This window comes from Gorilla gorilla, chromosome 20 (assembly GCF_029281585.2).
Source record: "Gorilla gorilla gorilla isolate KB3781 chromosome 20, NHGRI_mGorGor1-v2.1_pri, whole genome shotgun sequence".
Lineage (NCBI taxonomy): Eukaryota > Metazoa > Chordata > Mammalia > Primates > Hominidae > Gorilla > Gorilla gorilla.
Window position 1 is genome coordinate 75,645,445 of NC_073244.2, and position 26,704 is coordinate 75,672,148.

A 26,704-nucleotide genomic window follows, 5' to 3' on the forward strand; every position below is an offset into this window, starting at 1 on the left:
GATAGCGGTGCAGATATTTCCACGTTTATAGAGATGGCGGTGTAGATATTTCGATGTTCATACAGATGGCGTTGTAGATATTCCATGTTTATAGAGATAGTGGTGTAGTTATTTCCATGTTTATAGAGATAGTGGTGTAGATATTTCCAAGTTTATAGAGATAACATTGTAGATATTTCCAAGTTTATAGAGATAGCGGTGTAGATATTTCCATGTTTATAGAGATAGCGTTGTAGATAATTCCATGTTTATACAGATAGCGGTATAGATATTTCCATGTTTATACTGTTGGCGGTGTAGTTATTTCTATGTTTATAGAGATGGCGGTCTAGATATTTCCATGTTTACAGAGATGGTGTAGTTATTTCCAAGTTTATAGAGATAGCAGTGCAGATATTTCCATGTTTATACAGAGAGCGGTATAAATATTTCCATGTTTATACAGATAGCAGTGTTGATATTTCCATGTTTATAGAGATGGCGGTCTAGATATTGCCTTATTTATACAGATAGCGGTGTAGATATTTCCATGTTTATAGAGATATCGGTGTAGATATTTAAATTTTTATACAAATAGCAATGTACATATTTCCATGTTCATACAGATAGCGGTGTAGTCATTTCCATGTTCATGCAGATAGCGGTGTAGGTATTTCCATGTTTACACAGATAGTTGTGTAGATATTTCCATGTTAATACAGATAGCGTTGTAGATATTTCCATGTTTATACAGATAGCTGTGCCGATATTTCCAAGTTTATACAGATAGCGGTGTAGATATTCCCATGTTTATACAGATAGCGGTGTAGATATTTTATGATTATGCAGATAGCAGTGTAGATATTTCCATGTTGATCCAGATTGCGGTGTAGATATTTCCATGTTCATACAGATGGCGGTGAAGATAATTCCATGTTCATACAGATGGCAATGTAGATATTTCCATGTTCATACAAATGGCGGTGTAGATATTTCCATGTTCATTCCGATAGCCGTGTATATATTTCCACCTTAATAGAGATGGAGATGTAGATATATCCATGTTCATACAGATGGTGGTGTAGATATTTCCATGTTAATAGAGAAGGCGGTGTACATATTTCCATGTTTATACAGATGGGGGTGTAGATATTTCCATGTTTATAGAGATAGGGTTGAAGATATTTCCATGTTCATCCAGATTTCGATGTAGATATTTCCATGTTTATAGAGATGGCGGTGTAGATACTTCCATTTTTATACAGATAGCAATGTAGTTATTTCCAAGTTTATACAAATAGCAGTGTAGATAGTTCCACTTTTATAGAGATGGCGGTGTAGGTATTTCAATGTTCATACACATGGCTGTGTAGATATTTCCATGTTTATAGAGATGGCGCTGTAGATATTTAAATGTTTATACAGATGGTGGTGTAGGTATTTCCATGTTTATAGAGATGGCGGTGTAGATATTTCCATGTTTATACAGAGGGCGGTTTAGATATTTCCATGTTTACAGAGATATCACTGTCGATATTTCCATATACATACACACAGCGGCGTAGATATTTCCAAGTTTATGGAGATAGCGCTGTAGATATTTCCATGTTTATAGAGACAGAGGTGTAGATGTTTCCTTGTTTATACAGATAGCGGTGTAGATATTTACATGTTTATAGAAATGGCGGTCTTGATATTTTCTGGTTTATACAGATAGCGGTGTAGATATTTCCATGTTCATAGAGATAGCGGTGTAGATATTCCCAATTTTATACACATAGCAGTGTAGATATTTCCATGTTTATACAGATAGCGGTGTAGATATTTCCATGTTCATACGGATGGCGGTGTAGATATTTCCATGTTCATACAGATGGCGTTGTACATATTTCCATGTTCATAGAGATGGCGGTGTAGATATTTCCATGTTTTTACAGAGGGCAGTTTAGATATTTCCATGTTTACCGAGACAGCGGTGTAGATATTTCCATGTTTATTCAGATGGTGGTGTAGATATTTCCATGTTTACACAGATAGCGGTGTGGATATCTCCATGTTTATACAGATAGCGGTGTAGATATTTCCATGTTTATACATATAGCGGTGCAGATATTTCCATCTTAATACAAATGGCGGTGTAGATATTTCCATGTTCCTACAGATGGCGGTGTAGATACTTCCATGTTCATACACATGGTGGTGTAGATATTTCAAAGTTTATAGAGATAGCGGTGTAGTTATTTCCATGTTTATAGAGATAGCTGTGTAGATATTTCCATGTTTATACAGATGGCGGTGTAGATATATCCATGTTCATACAGATGGCGGTGAAGATATTTCCATGTTCATACAGATGGCGATGTAGATATTTCTTGTTCATACAAATGGCGGTGTAGTTATTTCCATGTTCATAGAGATGGCGGTGTAGATATTTCCATATTTATAGAGATAGCGGTGTAGTTATATCCTTGTTCATAGAGATAGCACTGTAGATATTTCCATGTATATACAGATAGCTGTGTAGATATTTCCATGTTCATACAGATAGCGGTGTAGATATTTCCATGTTCATAGAGATAGCGGTGTAGATATTTAAATGTATATACAGATAGCGGTGAGGATATTTCCATGTTTATACAGAGGGCGGTTTAGATATTTCCATGTTTACAGAGACAGCAGTGTAGATATTTCCATGTTGATACTCATAGCTGTGTAGATATTTCCATGTTTATACAGATAGCGGTGTAGATATTTACATGTTTATAGAAATGGCGGTCTAGATATATTCTGGTTTATACAGATAGCAGTGTAGATATTTCCATGTTCATAGAGATAGCGGTGTAGATATTCCCAATTTTATACACATAGCAGTGTAGATATTTCCATGTTCATACAGATAGCGGTGTAGATATTTCCACGTTTATAGAGATGGCGGTGTAGATATTTCAATGTTCGTACATATGGCGTTGTAGATATTTCCATGTTTATAGAGATGGAGGTGTAGATATTTCCATGTTTATACAGATGGCGGTGCAGATATTTCCATGTTTATATAGATGGCGGTGTAGATATTTCCATGTTTATATAGATGGCGTTGTAGATATTTCCATCTTTACACAGATAGCGGAGTGGATATCTCCATGTTTATACAGATAGCGGTGTAGATATTTCCATGTTTATACAGATAGCGGTGTAGATACTTCCATGTTCATACAGATGGTGGTGTAGATATTTCCATGTTGATACAGATGGCGTTGTACATATTTCCATGTTCATAGAGATGGCGGTGTAGATATTTCCATGTTTTTACAGAGGGCAGTTTAGATATTTCCATGTTTACAGAGACAGCGGTGTAGATATTTCCATGTTCCTACAGATGGCGGTGTAGCCATTTCCATTTTCATACAGATGGCGGTGTAGGTATTTCAAAGTTTATAGAGAAAGCGGTGTAGTTATTTCCATATTTATAGAGAAAGCTGTGTAGGTATTTCCATGTTTATACAGATGACGATGTAGATATTTCCATCTTTATACAGATGGTGGTGTAGATATTTCCATGTTTATAGAGATGGCGGTATAGATATTTCCATGTTTATCCAGATGGCGGTGTAGATATTTCCATGTTTATGGAGATGGAGGTGTAGATATTTCCACGTTAATACAGACGGCGGTGTAGATATTTCCATGTTTATACAGATGGCTCTGTAGATATTTCCATCTTTATGTAGATGGCGGTGTAGATATTTCCATGTTTATACAGATGGCGGTGTAGATATTTCCATGTTTATACAGATGGCGGTGTAGATATTTCCATGTTTATAGAGATGGCGGGGTAAATATTTCCATTTTTAAAGAGATAGCGGTGTAGTTATTTACATGTTAATAGGCTTAGCGGTGTAGATATTTCCAAGTTTATAGAGATACAGGTGTAGATATTTCCTTGTTTATACAGATAGCGGTGTAGATATTTCCATGTTTATAGAGATAGCGGTGGAGGTATTTCCACGTTTATACAGATAGCGGTGTAGATATTTCCATGTTTATACAGATGGCAGTGTAGGCATTTCCATGTTTAGAGAGATAGCGGTGTAGATATTTCCATGTTTACACAGATAGCGGTGTAGATATTTCCATGTTTCTACTGATAGCGGTGTAGATATTTCCATATTTATAGAGTTGGCGGTGTAGATATTTCCATGTTCATACAGATGTCGGTGTAGATATTTCCATGTTTATATAGTTGGCAGTGTAGATATTTCCATGTTTATACAGATAGTGGTGTAGATGTTACCATGCTAATAGAGATAGGGGTGTAGATATTTCCATGTTCATCCAGATTGCGGTGTAGATGTTTCCATGTTCATACAGATGGCGCCAAAGATAATTCCACGTTCATACATATGGCGGTGTAGAAATTTCCATGTTCCTACACATGGCGGTGTAGATATATTCATGTTCATACTGATGGCGGTGAAGATATTTCCATGTTCATACAGATGGCGGTGTAGATATTTCCATGTTCATACAAATGGCCGTGTAGATACTTCCATGTTCGTAGATATGGCGGTGTAGATATTTCCATGTTCATACAGATGGCGGTGTAGTTATTTCCATGTTTATAGAGATAGCAGTGTAGATATTTCCATTGATATACAGATAGCTTTGTAGATATTTCCATGTTCATACAGATAGCGGTGTAGATATTTCCATGTTCATACAGATAGCGGTGCAGATATTTCCACGTTTATAGAGATGGCGGTGTAGATATTTCCAAGCTCATACAGATCGCGTTGTAGATATTTCCATGTTTATAGAGATGGAGGTGTAGATATTTCCATGTTTATACAGATAGCGGTGCAGATATTTCCATGTTTATGGAGATGGCTGTGTAGATATTTCCATGTTTATACAGATGGCGGTGTAGATATTTCCATGTTCATACAGATGGCGGTGTAGATATTTCCATGTTTATAGAGATGGCAGTGTAGATATTTCCATGTTTATAAAGATAGCGGTGTAGTTATTTCCTTGTTTATAGAGAAGGCTGTGTTGATATTTCCATGTATATGCAGTTAGCTGTGTAGATATTTCCATGCTCATACAGGTAGCGGTGTAGATATTTCCATTTTCATACAGATAGCGGTGTAGATATTTCCATGTTTATACAGATAGATGTGTAGATATTTCCATGTTCATACAAATGGCGGTGTAGTTATTTCCATGTTCATAGAGATGGCGGTGTAGATATTTCCATATTGATAGAGATAGCGGTGTAGTTATTTCCATGTTTATAGAGATAGCAGTGTAGATATTTCCATGTATATACAGATAGCTGTGTAGGTATTTCCATGTTCATACAGATAGCGGTGTAGATATTTCCATGTTCATACGAATGGCGGTGTAGGTATTTCCATATTTAAAGAGATAGCAGTGTAGTTATTTCCATGTTCATAGAGATAGCAGTGTAGATATTTAAATGTGTATACAGATAGCGGTGTCGTTATTTCCATGTTTATAGAGATAGCGGTGTAGTTATTTCCTTGTTTATAGAGAAAGCTGTGTAGATTTTCCATGTATATGCAGTTAGCTGTGTAGATATTTCCATGTTCATACAGATAGCGGTGTAGATATTTTCATGTTCATACAGATAGCGGTGTAGATATTTCCATGTTTATAGAGATAGCAGTGTAGATATTTCCATTGATATACAGCTGGCTGTGTAGATATTTCCATGTTCATACAGATAGCGGTGTAGATATTTCCATGTTCACACAGATAGCGGTGTAGTTATTTGCATGTTCATACAGATAGCGGTGTAGATATTTCCATGTTCATACAGATGGCGGTGTAGATATTTCCATGTTTATAGAGATGGCAGTGTAGATATTTCCATGTTCATACACATGGCGGTGTAGATATTCCCATGTTTATAGAGATAGCGGTGTAGTTATTTCCTTGTTTATAGAGAAAGCTGTGTAGATATTTCCATGTATATGCAGGTAGCTGTGTAGTTATTTCCAAGTTCATACAGATAGCGGTGTAGATATTTCCATGTTCATCCACATGGCGGTGTAGATATATCCATGTTCATACAGATGGCGGTGAAGATATTTCCATGTTCATACAGATGGCGGTGTAGATATTTCTTGTTCATACAAATGGCGGTGTAGTTATTTCCATGTTCATAGAGATGGCGGTGTAGATATTTCCATATTTATAGAGATAGCGGTGTAGTTATATCCTTGTTCATAGAGATAGCAGTGTAGATATTTCCATGTATATACAGATAGCTGTGTAGATATTTCCATGTTTATACAGATAGTGGTGTAGATATTTCCATGTTCATAGAGATAGCGGTGTAGATATTTAAATGTATATACAGATAGCGGTGAGGATATTTCCATGTTTATACAGAGGGCGGTTTAGATATTTCCATGTTTACAGAGACAGCAGTGTAGATATTTCCATGTTGATACTCATAGCTGTGTAGATATTTCCATGTTTATACAGATAGCGGTGTAGATATTTACATGTTTATAGAAATGGCGGTCTAGATATATTCTGGTTTATACAGATAGCGGTGTAGATATTTCCATGTTCATAGAGATAGCGGTGTAGATATTCCCAATTTTATACACATAGCAGTGTAGATATTTCCATGTTCATTCAGATAGCGGTGTAGATATTTCCACGTTTATAGAGATGGCGGTGTAGATATTTCCATGTTCGTACATATGGCGTTGTAGATATTTCCATGTTTTTAGAGATGGAGGTGTAGATATTTCCATGTTTATACAGATGGCGGTGCAGATATTTCCATGTTTATATAGATGGCGGTGTAGATATTTCCATGTTTATATAGATGGCGTTGTAGATATTTCCATGTTTACACAGATAGCGGAGTGGATATCTCCATGTTTATACAGATAGCGGTGTAGATATTTCCATGTTTATACAGATAGCGGTGTAGATACTTCCATGTTCATACAGATGGTGGTGTAGATATTTCCATGTTCATACAGATGGCGTTGTACATATTTCCATGTTCATAGAGATGGCGGTGTAGATATTTCCATGTTTTTACAGAGGGCAGTTTAGATATTTCCATGTTTACAGAGACAGCGGTGTAGATATTTCCATGTTCCTACAGATGGCGGTGTAGCTATTTCCATTTTCATACAGATGGCGGTGTAGGTATTTCAAAGTTTATAGAGAAAGCGGTGTAGTTATTTCCATGTTTATAGAGAAAGCTGTGTAGGTATTTCCATGTTTATACAGATGACGATGTAGATATTTCCATCTTTATACAGATGGTGGTGTAGATATTTCCATGTTTATAGAGATGGCGGTATAGATATTTCCATGTTTATCCAGATGGCGGTGTAGATATTTCCATGTTTATGGAGATGGAGGTGTAGATATTTCCACGTTAATACAGACGGCGGTGTAGATATTTCCATGTTTATACAGATGGCGGTGTAGATATTTCCATGTTTATACAGATGGCGGTGTAGATATTTCCATGTTTATAGAGATGGCGGTGTAAATATTTCCATTTTTATAGAGATAGCGGTGTAGTTATTTACATGTTAATAGGCTTAGCGGTGTAGATATTTCCATGTTTATAGAGATACAGGTGTAGATATTTCCTTGTTTATACAGATAGCGGTGTAGATATTTCCATGTTTATAGAGATAGCGGTGGAGGTATTTCCACGTTTATACAGATAGCGGTGTAGATATTTCCATGTTTATACAGATGGCAGTGTAGGCATTTCCATGTTTAGAGAGATAGCGGTGTAGATATTTCCATGTTTACACAGATAGCGGTGTAGATATTTCCATGTTCATACAGATGTCGGTGTAGATATTTCCATGTTTATATAGTTGGCAGTGTAGATATTTCCGTGTTTATACAGATAGTGGTGTAGATGTTACCATGCTAATAGAGATAGGGGTGTAGATATTTCCATGTTCATCCAGATTGCGGTGTAGATGTTTCCATATTCATACAGATGGCGCCGAAGATAATTCCACGTTCATACATATGGCGGTGTAGATATTTCCATGTTCCTACACATGGCGGTGTAGATATATTCATGTTCATACTGATGGCGGTGAAGATATTTCCATGTTCATACAGATGGCGGTGTAGATATTTCCATGTTCATACAAATGGCCGTGTAGATACTTCCATGTTCGTAGATATGGCGGTGTAGATATTTCCATATTCATACAGATGGCGGTGTAGTTATTTCCATGTTTATAGAGATAGCAGTGTAGATATTTCCATTGATATACAGATAGCTTTGTAGATATTTCCATGTTCATACAGATAGCGGTGTAGATATTTCCATGTTCATACAGATAGCGGTGCAGATATTTCCACGTTTATAGAGATGGCTGTGTAGATATTTCCAAGCTCATACAGATGGTGTTGTAGATATTTCCATGTTTATAGCGATGGAGGTGTAGATATTTCCATGTTTATACAGATAGCGGTGCAGATATTTCCATGTTTATGGAGATGGCTGTGTAGATATTTCCATGTTTATACAGATGGCGGTTTAGATATTTCCATGTTAATACAGATGTCGATGTAGATATTTCCATGTTTATAGAGATGGCAGTGTAGATATTTCCATGTTTATAAAGATAGCGGTGTAGTTATTTCCTTGTTTATAGAGAAGGCTGTGTTGATATTTCCATGTATATGCAGTTAGCTGTGTAGATATTTCCATGTTCATACAGGTAGCGGTGTAGATATTTCCATTTTCATACAGATAGCGGTGTAGATATTTCCATGTTTATACAGATAGAGGTGTAGATATTTCCATGTTCATACAAATGGCGGTGTAGTTATTTCCATGTTCATAGAGATGGCGGTGTAGATATTTCCATATTGATAGAGATAGCGGTGTAGTTATCTCCATGTTTATAGAGATAGCATTGTAGATATTTCCATGTATATACAGATAGCTGTGTAGGTATTTCCATGTTCATACAGATAGCGGTGTAGATATTTCCATGTTCATACGAATGGCGGTGTAGGTATTTCCATATTTAAAGAGATAGCAGTGTAGTTATTTCCATGTTCATAGAGATAGCAGTGTAGATATTTAAATGTGTATACAGATAGCGGTGTCGTTATTTCCATGTTTATAGAGATAGCGGTGTAGTTATTTCCTTGTTTATAGAGAAAGCTGTGTAGATTTTCCATGTATATGCAGTTAGCTGTGTAGATATTTCCATGTTCATACAGATAGCGGTGTAGATATTTTCATGTTCATACAGATAGCGGTGTAGATATTTCCATGTTTATAGAGATAGCAGTGTAGATATTTCCATTGATATACAGCTGGCTGTGTAGATATTTCCATGTTCATACAGATAGCGGTGTAGATATTTCCATGTTCACACAGATAGCGGTGTAGTTATTTGCATGTTCATACAGATAGCGGTGTAGATATTTCCATGTTCATACAGATGGCGGTGTAGATATTTCCATGTTTATAGAGATGGCAGTGTAGATATTTCCATGTTCATACACATGGCGGTGTAGATATTCCCATGTTTATAGAGATAGCGGTGTAGTTATATCCTTGTTTATAGAGAAAGCTGTGTAGATATTTCCATGTATATGCAGTTAGCTGTGTAGATATTTCCATGTTCATAGAGATAGCGGTGTAGGTATTTGCATGTTCATACAGATAGCAGTGTAGATATTTCCATGTATATACAGATAGCGGTGTATATATTTCCATGTTCATATGGATGGCGGTGCAGATATTTCCATGTTCATACAGATGGCGTTGTAGATATTTCCATGTTTATAGAGATGGCGGTGTAGATATTTCCATTTTTATACAGAGGGCCGTCTAGATATTTCCATGTTTACAGAGACAGCGGTGTAGATATTTCCATGTTGATATGCATAGCTGTGTAGGTATTTCCATGTTTATACTGATAGCGGTGTAGACATTTACATGTTTATAGAAATGGCGGTCCAGATATTTTCTGGTTTATACAGATAGCGGTGTAGATATTTTCATGTTTATAGAGATAGCGGTGTTGATATTCCAAATTTTATACCGATAGCCGTGTAGATATTTTCATGTTCATACAGATAGCGGTGCAGATATTTCCACGTTTATAGTGATGGCGGTGTAGATATTTCGATGTTCATACAGATGGCGTTGTAGATATTCCATTTTTATAGAGATAGTGGTGTAGTTATTTCCATGTTTATAGAGATAGTGGTGTAGATATTTCCAAGTTTATAGAGATAACATTGTAGATATTTCCAAGTTTATAGAGATAGCGGTGTAGATATTTCCATGTTTATAGAGATAGCGTTGTAGATAATTCCATGTTTATACAGATAGCGGTATAGATATTTCCATGTTTATACTGTTGGCGGTGTAGTTATTTCTATGTTTATAGAGATGGCGGTCTAGATATTTCCATGTTTACAGAGATAGTGGTGTAGTTATTTCCAAGTTTATAGAGATAGCAGTGCAGATATTTCCATGTTTATACAGAGAGCGGTATAAATATTTCCATGTTTATACAGATAGCAGTGTTGATATTTCCATGTTTATAGAGATGGCGGTCTAGATATTACCTTATTTATACAGATAGCGGTGTAGATATTTCCATGTTTATAGAGATATCGGTGTAGATATTTAAATTTTTATACAAATAGCAATGTACATATTTCCATGTTCATACAGATAGCAGTGTAGTCATTTCCATGTTCATGCAGATAGCGGTGTAGGTATTTCCATGTTTACACAGATAGTTGTGTAGATATTTCCATGTTAATACAGATAGCGTTGTAGATATTTCCATGTTTATACAGATAGCTGTGCCGATATTTCCAAGTTTATACAGATAGCGGTGTAGATATTCCCATGTTTATACAGATAGCGGTGTAGATATTTTATGATTATGCAGATAGCAGTGTAGATATTTCCATGTTGATCCAGATTGCGGTGTAGATATTTCCATGTTCATACAGATGGCGGTGAAGATAATTCCATGTTCATACAGATGGCAATGTAGATATTTCCATGTTCATACAAATGGCGGTGTAGATATTTCCATGTTCATTCCGATAGCCGTGTATATATTTCCACCTTAATAGAGATGGAGATGTAGATATATCCATGTTCATACAGATGGTGGTGTAGATATTTCCATGTTAATAGAGAAGGCGGTGTACATATTTCCATGTTTATACAGATGGGGGTGTAGATATTTCCATGTTTATAGAGATAGGGTTGAAGATATTTCCATGTTCATCCAGATTTCGGTGTAGATATTTCCATGTTTATAGAGATGGCGGTGTAGATACTTCCATTTTTATACAGATAGCAATGTAGTTATTTCCAAGTTTATACAAATAGCAGTGTAGATAGTTCCACTTTTATAGAGATGGCGGTGTAGGTATTTCAATGTTCATACACATGGCTGTGTAGATATTTCCATGTTTATAGAGATGGCGCTGTAGATATTTAAATGTTTATACAGATGGTGGTGTAGGTATTTCCATGTTTATAGAGATGGCGGTGTAGATATTTCCATGTTTATACAGAGGGCGGTTTAGATATTTCCATGTTTACAGAGATATCACTGTCGATATTTCCATATACATACACACAGCGGCGTAGATATTTCCAAGTTTATGGAGATAGCGCTGTAGATATTTCCATGTTTATAGAGACAGAGGTGTAGATGTTTCCTTGTTTATACAGATAGCGGTGTAGATATTTACATGTTTATAGAAATGGCGGTCTTGATATTTTCTGGTTTATACAGATAGCGGTGTAGATATTTCCATGTTCATAGAGATAGCGGTGTAGATATTCCCAATTTTATACACATAGCAGTGTAGATATTTCCATGTTTATACAGATAGCGGTGTAGATATTTCCATGTTCATACGGATGGCGGTGTAGATATTTCCATGTTCATACAGATGGCGTTGTACATATTTCCATGTTCATAGAGATGGCGGTGTAGATATTTCCATGTTTTTACAGAGGGCAGTTTAGATATTTCCATGTTTACCGAGACAGCGGTGTAGATATTTCCATGTTTATTCAGATGGTGGTGTAGATATTTCCATGTTTACACAGATAGCGGTGTGGATATCTCCATGTTTATACAGATAGCGGTGTAGATATTTCCATGTTTATACATATAGCGGTGCAGATATTTCCATCTTAATACAAATGGCGGTGTAGATATTTCCATGTTCCTACAGATGGCGGTGTAGATACTTCCATGTTCATACACATGGTGGTGTAGATATTTCAAAGTTTATAGAGATAGCGGTGTAGTTATTTCCATGTTTATAGAGAAAGCTGTGTAGATATTTCCATGTATATGCAGATAGCTGTGTAGTTATTTCCAAGTTCATACAGATAGCTGTGTAGATATTTCCATGTTCATCCACATGGCGGTGTAGATATATCCATGTTCATACAGATGGCAGTGAAGATATTTCCATGTTCATACAGATGGCGGTGTATATATTTCTTGTTCATACAAATGGCGGTGTAGTTATTTCCATGTTCATAGAGATGGCGGTGTAGATATTTCCATATTTATAGAGATAGCGGTGTAGTTATATCCTTGTTCATAGAGATAGCAGTGTAGATATTTCCATGTATATACAGATAGCTGTGTAGATATTTCCATGTTCATACAGATAGCGGTGTAGATATTTCCATGTTCATAGAGATAGCGGTGTAGATATTTAAATGTATATACAGGTAGCGGTGAGGATATTTCCATGTTTATACAGATGGCGGTGTAGATATTTCCATGTTTACACAGATGGCGATGTAGATATTTCCATCTTTATACAGATGGTGGTGTAGATATTTCTATGTTCATACAGATGGCGGTGTAGATATTTCCATGTTTATAGACTTGTCGGTGTAGATATTTCGAGGTTAATACAGATATCAGTGTAGATATTTCCATGTTTATACAGATAGCTCTGTAGATATTTCCATCTTTATACAGATGGCTGTGTAGATATTTCCATGTTGATTCAAATGGCGGTGTAGATATTTCCTTGTTAATAGAGATGGCGGTGTAGATATTTCCAAGTTTATACAGACGGCGGTGTAGATAGTTCCATGTTTATAAAGACAGCGGTGTAGATATTTCCATGTTTATACAGATAGCGGTGTAGATATTTCCATGTTTATAGAGATGGCGGTGTAGATATTTCCATGTTTATACAGATGGCGGTGTAGATATTTCCATGTTTATACAGATGGCCGTGGAGATATTACCATGTTTATACAGCTGGCGGTGTAGATATTTCCATGTTTATACAGACAGCTGTGTAGATATTTCCATCTTTATACACATGGCTGTGTAGATATGTCCATGTTGATTCAGATGGCGGCGTAGATATTTCATTGTTTATAGAGATGGTGGTGTAGATATTTCCATGTTTATACTGACGGCGGTGAAGATAGTTCCATGTTTATAAAGACAGCGGTGTAGATATTTCCCTGTTTATACAGATAGCTGTGTAGGTATTTCCATCTTTATACAGATGGTTGTGTAGATATTTCCATGTTCATTCAGATGGCGGCATAGATATTTCATTGTTTATGGAGATGGCGGTGTAGATATTTCCATGTTTATACAGACCGCGGTTTAGATAGTTCCATGTTTATTACGACAGCGGTGTAGATATTTCCATGTTTATACAGATAGCGGAGTAGATATTTCCATGTTTATAGAGATAGCGGTGTAGATATTTAAATGTATATACAGGTAGCGGTGAGGATATTTCCATGTTTATACAGATGGCGGTGTAGATATTTCCATGTTTACACAGATGGCGATGTAGATATTTCCATCTTTATACAGATGGTGGTGTAGATATTTCTATGTTCATACAGATGGCGGTGTAGATATTTCCATGTTTATAGACTTGTCGGTGTAGATATTTCGAGGTTAATACAGATATCAGTGTAGATATTTCCATGTTTATACAGATAGCTCTGTAGATATTTCCATCTTTATACAGATGGCTGTGTAGATATTTCCATGTTGATTCAAATGGCGGTGTAGATATTTCCTTGTTAATAGAGATGGCGGTGTAGATATTTCCAAGTTTATACAGACGGCGGTGTAGATAGTTCCATGTTTATACAGATGGCGGTGGAGATATTACCATGTTTATACAGATGGCGGTGTACGTTTCCATGTTTATACAGATAGCTGTGTAGACATTTCCATCTTTATACAGATGGCGTTGTAGATATTTCCATGTTTATACAGATGGCGGCATAGATATTTCCATGCTTATACAGATGGCGGTGTAGATATTTCCATCTTTATACAGACGGCGGTGTAGAAATTTCCATGTTGATACACATGGCGGTGTAGATATTTCCATCTTTATACAGACGGCGGTGTAGATATTTCCATGTTTCTACAGATGGTGTCGTAGATATTTCCATGTTTATAGAGATGGCGGTGTAGATATTTCCATGTGTATACAGATGGCTGTGTAGATATTTCCATCTTTATACAGATGGCGGTGTAGATATATCCATGTTTATAGAGATGGCAGTGTAAATATTTCCATTTTTATAGAGATATCGGTGTAGTTATTTACATGCTAATAGGCTTAGCGGTGTAGATATTTCCATGTTTATACAGATGGCGGTGTAGATATTTCCATGTTTATAGAGATGGCGGTGTAAATATTTCCATTTTTATAGAGATAGCGGTGTAGTTATTTACATGTTAATAGGCTTAGCGGTGTAGATATTTCCATGTTTATAGAGATAGAGGTGTAGATATTTCCTTGTTTATACAGATAGCGGTGTAGATATTTCCATGTTTATAGAGATAGCGGTGTAGATATTTCCACTTTTATACAGATAGCGGTGTAGATATTTCCATGTTCATACAGATGGTGGTGTAGATATTTCCATCCTTATCCAGATAGCGGTGTAGATATTTCCATGTTTACACTGATGGCGGTGTAGATATTTCCATCTTTATACAGATGGTGGTGTAGATATTTCTATGTTCATACAGATGGCGGTGTAGATATTTCCATGTTTGTAGAGATGGCGGTGTAGATATTTCCATGTTTATAGAGATGACGGTGTACATATTTCCATGTTTACACAGATGGCAGTGTAGATATTTCCATCTTTATTAAGGTGGCAGTGTAGATATTTCCATGTTCATACAGATGGCGGTGTAGATATTGCCATGTTCGTAGACATGGCGGTGTAGATATTTCGGTGTTGAGATATCGGTGTAGATATTTCCATGTTTATACAGATAGCTGTGTAGATATTTCAATGTTTATAGAGATGGCGGTGTAGAGATTTCCATGTACATACAGATGGCGTTGTAGATATTTCCATGTTTATAGAGGTGGCGTTGTAGATATTTCCATGTTTATTCTGATGGCGGTGTAGATATTTCCATGTTTGTAGAGACGGCAGTGTAGATATTTCCATGTTTATACAGATAGCAGGGTAGATATTTCCATCTTGATAGAGATGGCGGTGTAGATACTTCCATGTTTATGCAGATGGTATTGTAGATATTTCCATGTTTATATAGATGGCGGTGTAGATATTTCCTTGTTTATACAGATGGCGGTGTAGATATATACATGTTTATACAGATAGCTGTGTAGATATTTCCATGATTATACAGATGGCGGTGTAGATATTTCCATTTTTATTCTGAAGGCAGTGTAGATATTTCCATGTTTATAGGGATGGCAGTGTATATATTTCTATGTATATAGAGATCGCGGTGTAGTTATTCCCATATTAATAGGCATAGTGGTGTAGATATTTCCATGTTTATAGAGATAGAGATGTTGATATTTCCTTGTTTATACAGACGGCGGTGTAGATATTTCCATGTTTATAGAGATAGCAGTGTAGACATTTCCACGTTTATACACATAGCGGTGTAGATATTTCCATGTTCATACAGATGGTGGTGTAGATATTTCCATCCTCATACAGATAGCGGTGTAGATATTTCCATGTTTATACAGGTGGCAGAGTAGATATTTCCAACTATATACAGATGGCAGTGTAGATATTTCCATGTTTATAGAGTTGGCGGTGTAGTTATTTCCATGTTTATACTGATGACGGAGTAGATATTTCCATCTTTATACAGATGGCGGTGTAGATATTTCCCAGATCATACAGATGGTGGTGTAGATATTTCCATGTCCATACAGATGGCGGTGTAGATATTTCCATGTTTATAGAGATGGCGTTGTAGATATTTCCATGTTTTTACAGATAGCGGTGTAGATATTTCCATGTTTATTTAGATAGCTGTGTCGATTTTTCCATCTTTATACATTTGGCGGTGTAGATATTTCCATGTTCATACAGATGGCGGTGTAGATATTTCCATGTTTATACAGATGGTGGTGTAGATATTTCCATGTTTATACAGATGGCAGTGTAGATATTTCCATGTTTATAGAGATGGCGGTGTAGATATTTCCATGTTTATAGAGATAGCGGTGTAGTTATTTCCATGTTAATAGGCATAGCGCTGCACATATTTCCATGTTTATAGAGACAGAGGTGTAGATATTTCCTTGTTTACACGGATAGCGGTGTAGTTATTTCCATGTTTAAAGAGATAGCGTTGTTGACATTTCCACGTTTATACAGGTAGAGGTGTAGATATTTACATGTTCGTACAGATGGTGGTGTAGATATCTCCAACCTTATACAGATAGCAGTGTAGATATTTCCATGTTTATAGAGATGGCGGTGTAGATATTTCCCTGTTTATACAGATGACGGTGTAGATATTTCCATGTTTATAGAGATGGCGGTGTAGATATTTCCATGTTTATAGGGATGGGGGTGTAGATATTTCCATGTTTATGCAGATGGTGGTGTAGATATTTGTATGTTTTTACAGATGGCTTTGTAGATATTTCCATGTTTATAGACATGGCGGTGTAGCTATTTCCACCTTTATAGAGATAGCTGTGTAGTTATATCCATGTTAATACGCATAACGTTGTAGATATTTCCATGTTTATAGAGATAGAGTTGTGGATATTTCCTTCTTTATACACATATCGGTGTAGATATTTCCATGTTTATACAGATAGCGGTTTAGACATTTCCACGTTTATTCAGATAGCGGTGTAGATATTTCCATGTTAATACAGATGGTGGTGTAGATATTTCCATCCTTATACAGATAGCGGTGTAGATACTTCCATGTTTATACAGATGGCTGTGTAGATATTTCCATGTTTATACAGATGGCGGTGTAGATAATTCCATGTTCATACAGATGGCGGTGTAGATATTTCCATGTTTATAGAGATACCGGTGTAGTTATTTCCATGCTAATAGGCATAGAGGTGTAGATATTTCCATGTTTATAGAGATAGAGGTGTAGATATTTCCTTGTTTATACAGATAGCGGTGTAGATATTTCCATGTTTATAGAGATAGCGGTGTAGATATTTCCACTTTTATACAGATAGCGGTGTAGATATTTCCATGTTCATACAGATGGTGGTGTAGATATTTCCATCCTTATCCAGATAGCGGTGTAGATATTTCCATGTTTACACTGATGGCGGTGTAGATATTTCCATCTTTATACAGATGGTGGTGTAGATATTTCTATGTTCATACAGATGGCGGTGTAGATATTTCCATGTTTGTAGAGATGGCGGTGTAGATATTTCCATGTTTATAGAGATGACGGTGTACATATTTCCATGTTTACACAGATGGCAGTGTAGATATTTCCATCTTTATTAAGGTGGCAGTGTAGATATTTCCATGTTCATACAGATGGCGGTGTAGATATTGCCATGTTCGTAGACATGGCGGTGTAGATATTTCGGTGTTGAGATATCGGTGTAGATATTTCCATGTTTATACAGATAGCTGTGTAGATATTTCAATGTTTATAGAGATGGCGGTGTAGAGATTTCCATGTACATACAGATGGCGTTGTAGATATTTCCATGTTTATAGAGGTGGCGTTGTAGATATTTCCATGTTTATTCTGATGGCGGTGTAGATATTTCCATGTTTGTAGAGACGGCAGTGTAGATATTTCCATGTTTATACAGATAGCAGGGTAGATATTTCCATCTTGATAGAGATGGCGGTGTAGATACTTCCATGTTTATGCAGATGGTATTGTAGATATTTCCATGTTTATATAGATGGCGGTGTAGATATTTCCTTGTTTATACAGATGGCGGTGTAGATATATACATGTTTATACAGATAGCTGTGTAGATATTTCCATGATTATACAGATGGCGGTGTAGATATTTCCATTTTTATTCTGAAGGCAGTGTAGATATTTCCATGTTTATAGGGATGGCAGTGTATATATTTCTATGTATATAGAGATCGCGGTGTAGTTATTCCCATATTAATAGGCATAGTGGTGTAGATATTTCCATGTTTATAGAGATAGAGATGTTGATATTTCCTTGTTTATACAGACGGCGGTGTAGATATTTCCATGTTTATAGAGATAGCAGTGTAGACATTTCCACGTTTATACACATAGCGGTGTAGATATTTCCATGTTCATACAGATGGTGGTGTAGATATTTCCATCCTCATACAGATAGCGGTGTAGATATTTCCATGTTTATACAGGTGGCAGAGTAGATATTTCCAACTATATACAGATGGCAGTGTAGATATTTCCATGTTTATAGAGTTGGCGGTGTAGTTATTTCCATGTTTATACTGATGACGGAGTAGATATTTCCATCTTTATACAGATGGCGGTGTAGATATTTCCCAGATCATACAGATGGTGGTGTAGATATTTCCATGTCCATACAGATGGCGGTGTAGATATTTCCATGTTTATAGAGATGGCGTTGTAGATATTTCCATGTTTTTACAGATAGCGGTGTAGATATTTCCATGTTTATTTAGATAGCTGTGTCGATTTTTCCATCTTTATACATTTGGCGGTGTAGATATTTCCATGTTCATACAGATGGCGGTGTAGATATTTCCATGTTTATACAGATGGTGGTGTAGATATTTCCATGTTTATACAGATGGCAGTGTAGATATTTCCATGTTTATAGAGATGGCGGTGTAGATATTTCCATGTTTATAGAGATAGCGGTGTAGTTATTTCCATGTTAATAGGCATAGCGCTGCACATATTTCCATGTTTATAGAGACAGAGGTGTAGATATTTCCTTGTTTACACGGATAGCGGAGTAGTTATTTCCATGTTTAAAGAGATAGCGTTGTTGACATTTCCACGTTTATACAGGTAGAGGTGTAGATATTTACATGTTCGTACAGATGGTGGTGTAGATATCTCCAACCTTATACAGATAGCAGTGTAGATATTTCCATGTTTATAGAGATGGCGGTGTAGATATTTCCCTGTTTATACAGATGACGGTGTAGATATTTCCATGTTTATAGAGATGGCGGTGTAGATATTTCCATGTTTATAGGGATGGGGGTGTAGATATTTCCATGTTTATGCAGATGGTGGTGTAGATATTTGTATGTTTTTACAGATGGCTTTGTAGATATTTCCATGTTTATAGACATGGCGGTGTAGCTATTTCCACCTTTATAGAGATAGCTGTGTAGTTATATCCATGTTAATACGCATAACGTTGTAGATATTTCCATGTTTATAGAGATAGAGTTGTGGATATTTCCTTCTTTATACACATATCGGTGTAGATATTTCCATGTTTATACAGATAGCGGTTTAGACATTTCCACGTTTATTCAGATAGCGGTGTAGATATTTCCATGTTAATACAGATGGTGGTGTAGATATTTCCATCCTTATACAGATAGCGGTGTAGATACTTCCATGTTTATACAGATGGCTGTGTAGATATTTCCATGTTTATACAGATGGCGGTGTAGATAATTCCATGTTCATACAGATGGCGGTGTAGATATTTCCATGTTTATAGAGATACCGGTGTAGTTATTTCCATGCTAATAGGCATAGAGGTGTAGATATTTCCATGTTTATAGAGACAGAGGTGTAGATATTTCCTTGTTTATACAGATAGTGGTGTCGATATTTCCATGTTTACAGAGATAGCGGTGTAGAGATTTCCACGTTTCTACAGACAGCGGTGTAGATATTTAGAACATGTTCATACAGATGGTTTTGTAGATATTTCCATGTTTATACCGATGGCAGTGCAGATATTTCCATGTTTAGAGAGATAGCGGTGTAGATATTTCCATGTTTATAAAGATAGCAGTGCCGATATTTCCATGTTTATACAGATAGCTGTGTAGATATTTCCATCTTTATACAGATTGCGCTGTAGATAGTTCCATGTTTATACAGATGTCGGTGTAGATATTTCCATGCTTATACAGAAGGCGGTGTAGATAATTCCATGTTTATAGAGATTGCGGTGTAGATATTTCCATGTTTATAGAGATGACGGTGTACATATTTCCATGTTTCCACAGATGGCAGTGTAGATATTTCCATCTTTATACAGATGGCAGTGTAGATATTTCCATGTTCATACAGATGGCGGTGTAGATATTTCCATGTTCGTAGACATGGCGGTGTAGATATTTCGGTGTTAATTGAGATAGCGGTGTAGATATTTCCACGTTTATACAGATAGCTGTGTAGATATTTCCATGTTTATAGAGATGGCGGTGTAGAGATTTCCATGTTCATACAGATGGCGTTGTAGATATTTCCATGTTTATAGAGATGGCGTTGTAGATATTTCCATGTTTATACTGATGGCGGTGTAGATATTTCCATGTTTGTAGAGACGGCAGTGTAGATATTTCCATGTTTATACAGATAGCAGGGTAGATATTTCCATCTTTATAGAGATGGCGGTGTAGATATTTCCATGTTTATGCAGATGGTGGTGTAGATATTTCCTTGTTTATACAGATGGCGGTGTAGATATATACATGTTTATACAGATAGCTGTGTAGATATTTCCATGTTTATACAGATGGCGGTGTAGATATTTCCATGTTTATACTGAAGGCAGTGTATATATTTCCATGTTTATAGAGATGGCAGTGTATATATTTCCATGTTTATAGAGATAGCGGTGTAGTTATTCCCATATTAATAGGCCTAGTGGTGTAGATATTTCCATGTTTATAGAGATAGAGATGTTGATATTTCCTTGTTTATATAGACGGCTGTGTAGATATTTCCATGTTTATAGAGATAGCAGTGCAGACATTTCCACGTTTATACAGATAGCGGTGTAGATATTTCCATGTTCTTACTGATGGTGGGGTAGATATTTCCATCCTCATACAGATAGCGGTGTAGATATTTCCATGTTTATACAGATGGCGGGGTAGATATTTCCAACTATATACAGATGACAGTGTAGCTATTTCCATGTTTATAGAGATGGCAGTGTAGCTGTTTCCATGTTTATACAGATGACGGAGTAATTATTTCCATCTTTATACAGATGGCGGTGTAGATATTTCTCAGATCATACAGATGGCGGTGTAGATATTTCCATGTTTATACAGATGGCGGTGTAGATATTTCCATGTTCATACAGATGGCGGTGTAGATATTTCCATGTTTATAGAGATGGCGGTGTAGATATTTCCATGTTTTTACAGATAGCGGTGCAGATATTTCCATGTTTATGCAGATAGCTGTGTCGATTTCTCCATCTTTATACATTTGGCAGTGTAGATATTTCCATGTTCATACAGATGGCGGTGTAGATATTTCCATGTTCATACAGATAGCTTTGTAGATAATTCCATCTTTATACAGATGGCTGTGTAGATATTTCCATGTTTATACAGATGGCGGCATAGATATTTCCATGCTTATGCAGATGGCGGTGTAGATATTTCCATCTTTATACAGACGGCGGTGTAGAAACTTCCATGTTGATACACATGGCGGTGTAGATATTTCCATCTTTATACAGACAGCGGTGTAGATATTTCCATGTTTATACGGATGGTGGCGTAGATATTTCCATGTTTATAGAGATGGCCGTGTAGATATTTCCATGTGTATACAGATGGCTGTGTAGATATTTCCATCTTTATACAGATGGCGGTGTAGATATATCCATGTTTATAGAGATGGCGGTGTAAATATTTCCATTTTTTTAGAGATAGCGGTGTAGTTATTTACATGTTAATAGGCTTAGCGGTGTAGGTATTTCCATGTTTATACAGATGGCGGTGTAGGTATTTCCATGTTTATAGAGATGGCGGTGTAAATATTTCCATTTTTATAGAGATTGCGGTGTAGTTATTTACATGTTAATAGGCATATCGGTGTAGATATTTCCATGTTTATAGAGATAGAGGTGTAGATATTTCCTTGTTTATACAGATAGCGGTGTAGATATTTCCATGTTTATAAAGATAGCGGTGTATATATTTCCACGTTTATACAGGTAGCGGTGTAGATATTTCCATGTTCATACAGATGGTGGTGTAGATATTTCCATCCTTATACAGATATCGGTTTAGATATTTCCATGTTCATACAGATGCTGGTGTAGATATTTCCATGTTTATAGACATGTCGGTGTAGATATTTCGAGGTTAATACAGATATCGGTGTAGATATTTCTATGTTTATACAGATAGCTGTGTAGATATTTCCATCTTTATACAGATGGCTGTGTAGATATTTCCATGTTGATTCAGATGGCGGTGTAGATATTTCCCTGTTTATAGAGATGACTTTGTAGATATTTCCATGTTTATACAGATGGCGGTGTAGATAGTTCCATGTTTATAAAGACAGCAGTTTAGATATTTCCATGTTTATACAGATAGCGGTGTAGATATTTCCATGTTTATAGAGATGGCGGTGTAGATATTTCCAAGTTTATACAGATGGCTGTGTAGATATTTCCATGTTTATACAGATGGCGGTGTAGATATTTCCATGTTTATACAGATGGTGGCGTAGATATTTCCATGTTTATACACATGGCGGTGTATATATTTCCATGTGTATACAGATGGCTGTGTAGATATTTAAATCTTTATACAGATGGCTGTGTAGATATATCCATGTTTATACAGATGGCGGTGTAGATATTTCCATGTTTATACAGATGGCAGTGTAGATATTTCCATATTTATAGAGATGGCAGTGTATATATTTCGATGTTTATAGAGATAGCGGTGTAGTTATTTCCATATTAATAGGCATAGTGGTGTAGATATTTCCATGTTTATAGAGATAGAGATGTTGATATTTCCTTGTTTATACAGACAGCGGTGTAGATATTTCCATGCTTATAGAGATAGCGGTGTAGACATTTCCACGTTTATTCAGATAGCGGTGTAGATATTTCCATGTTCATACAGATGGTGGTGTAGATATTTCCATCCTCATACAGATAGCAGTGTTGATATTTCCATGTTTATACAGATGGCGGGGTAGATATTTCCAACTATATTCAGATGGCAGTGTAGATATTTCCAGGTTTATAGAGATGGCGGTGTAGATATTTCCATGTTTATACAGATGACAGTGTAGATATTTCCATCTTTATACAGATGGCGGTGTAGATATTTCCCAGTTCATACAGATGGCGGTGTAGATATTTCCCTGTTTATAGAGATAGCGGTGTAGATATTTCCATGTTCATACTGATGGCGGTGTAGATATTTCCATGTTTATAGAGATGGCGGTGTAGATATTTCCATGTTTATAGAGATAACGGTGTAGTTATTTCCATGTTAATATGCATAGCGGTGTAGAGATTTCCATGTTTATAGAGATAGCGGTGTAGATATTTCCACGTGTATGTAAATAGCGGTGTAGATATTTCCATGTTCATACAGATGGTGGTGTAGGTATTTCCATGTTTATACAGATGGCAGTGTAGATATTTCCATGTTTATAGAGATGGCGGTGTAGATATTTCCATGTTTATACAGATAGCGGTGTAGATATTTCCTTGTTTATTCAGATAGCTGTGTCGATTATTCCATCTTCATACATTTGGCAGTGTAGATATTTCCATGTTTATACAGATGGTGGTGTAGATATTTCCATGTTTATACAGATAGCAGTGTAGGTATTTCCATGTTCATAGAGATGGCGGTGTAGATATTTCCATGTTTATAGAGATGGCGGTGTAGATATTTCCATGTTTATAGAGATGGCGATGTAGATATTTCCTTGTTTATACAGATAGAGGTGTAGATATTTTCATCTTAATACAGATGGCGGTGTAGATATTTCCAAGTTCATTGAGATGGCGGTGCAGATATTTCCATGTTCATACAAAAGCAGTATACATGTTTCCATGTTTATAGAGATTTTGGTGTAGGTATTTCCATGTTTATGCAGATGACAGTGTAGATATTTCCATGTTTATACAGATAGCGGTGTAGATATTTCCATGTTTACACAGATAGCAGTGTAGATATTTCCATGTTTACAGAGATGGCTGTCTAGATAATTCCTTGTTTATACAGATAGCGGTGTAGATATTTCCATGTTTATAGAGATAGCGTTGTAGATATTTCCATGTTTGTAGAGATAGCTGTGTAGATATTTCCATGTTTATACAGATAGCGGTGTAGATATTTCCATGTTTATACAGTTAGCTGTGTAGTTATTTCCATCGTTTTACAGAGGTCGGTTTAGATATTTCCATGTTCTTACAGATGGCGGTGTAGATATTTCCATGTTAATAGAGATGGCGGTGTAGATATTTCCATGTTTACACAGATGGCGGTGTAGGTATTTGCATGTTTATAGAGATGGCGGTGTAGATATTTCCATGTTTAAACAGATGGCGGTGTAGGTATTTCCATGTTTATAGAGATGGCGGTTTAGGTATTTCCATGTTTATACAGATAGCGGTGTAGATATTTCCGTGTTTATACAGATGGCGGTGTAGATATTTCCATGTTTATACAGTTGGTGGTGTAAATATTTCCATGTTTATAGAGATGGCGGTGTAGGTATTTCTATGTTTATAGAGATAGCGGTGTAGTTATTTCCAGGTTTATAGGCCTAGCGGTGTAGATATTTCCATGGTTATAGAGATAGAGGTGTAGATATTTCCCTGTATATACAGATAGAAGTGTAGATATTTCCGTGTTTATAGAGATAGCGGTGTAGACATTTCCACGTTTATACAGATAGTGGTGAAGAGATTTCCATGTTCATACAGATGGTGTTGTATATATTTCCATTCTTATACAGATAGTGGTGTAGATATTTTCATGTTTATACTGATGGCGTTGAAGATATTTCCATCTTTATAGAGATGGTCGTGTAGATATTTACATGTTCATACAGATGGCGGTGTAGATATTTCCATGTTTATACAGATGGCGGTGTAGATATTTCCATGTTTATACAGGTGGCGGTGTAGATATTTCCAGGTTTATAGAGATGGCGGTGTAGTTATTTCCTTGTGTATACAGATATCGGGGTAGATATTTCCATCTTTATAGAGATAGCGGTGTAGACATTTCCACGTCTATACAGATAGTGGAGTAGATATTTCCATGTTAATACAGACGGTGGTGTACATATTTCCATCATTATACAGATAGCATTGTAGATATTTCCATGTTCATACAGATGGCGGTGTAGATATTTCCATGTTTATAAACATGGCGGTGTAGATATTTCCATGTTTATACAGATAGCGGTTTAGATATTTCCATGTTTGTACAGTTAGCTGTGTAGATATTTCCATCTTTATACGGATGGCGGTGTAGATATTTCCATGTTCATACAGATGGTGGTGTAGGTATTTCCTTGTTTATAGAGATGGCGGTGTAGATATTTCCATGTTTATGCACAAGGACGTGTACATATTTCCATGTTTATAGAGTTGGCGGTGTAGATATTTAGTTGTTTATACAGATAGCGGTGTGGATATTTCCATGTTTATACTGATAGCTGTGTAGATATTTCCATCTTTATACAGAAGGCGGTGTAGATATTTCCATGTTTGTACAGATGGCGGTGTAGATATTTCCATGTTTATACAGATGGCGGTGTAGATATTTCCATGTTTACAGAGATGGCGGTGTAGATATTTCCATGTTTATAGAGATGACGGTGTAGATATTTCCATGTTTATAGAGATGGCGGTGTAGATATTTCCATGTTTATAGAGATAGCGGTGTAGACATTTCCACATTCATACAGGTAGCGATGTAGATATTTAAAGGTTCATAAAGATGGTGGTGTAGATATGTCCATCCTTACACAGATATCGGTGTAGATATTTCCATGTTTATACAGATGGCGGTGTAGATATATCCGTCTTTATACAGATGGCTGTGTAGATATTTCCATGTTGATACAGATGGCGGTGTAGATATTTCCATGTTTATACAGATGGCGGTGTAGGTATTGCCGTCTTTATACAGATGGCGGTGGAGATATTTACATGTTCACTCAGATGGCGTTGTAGATATTTCCATCTCTATAGATGTCGGTGTTCATATTTCCATGTTCATACTGCTGGCGGTGTGGATATTTCCATTTTTATATACATAGTGGTGTAGATATTTCCATGTTTATACCGATAGCGGTGTAGATATTTCCATGTTTATACAGTTAGCTGTGTAGTTATTTCCGTCATTTTACAGATGGCGGTGTAGATAATTCTATGTTCTTACAGATGGTGGTGTAGATATTTCCATGTTCATAGAGATAAC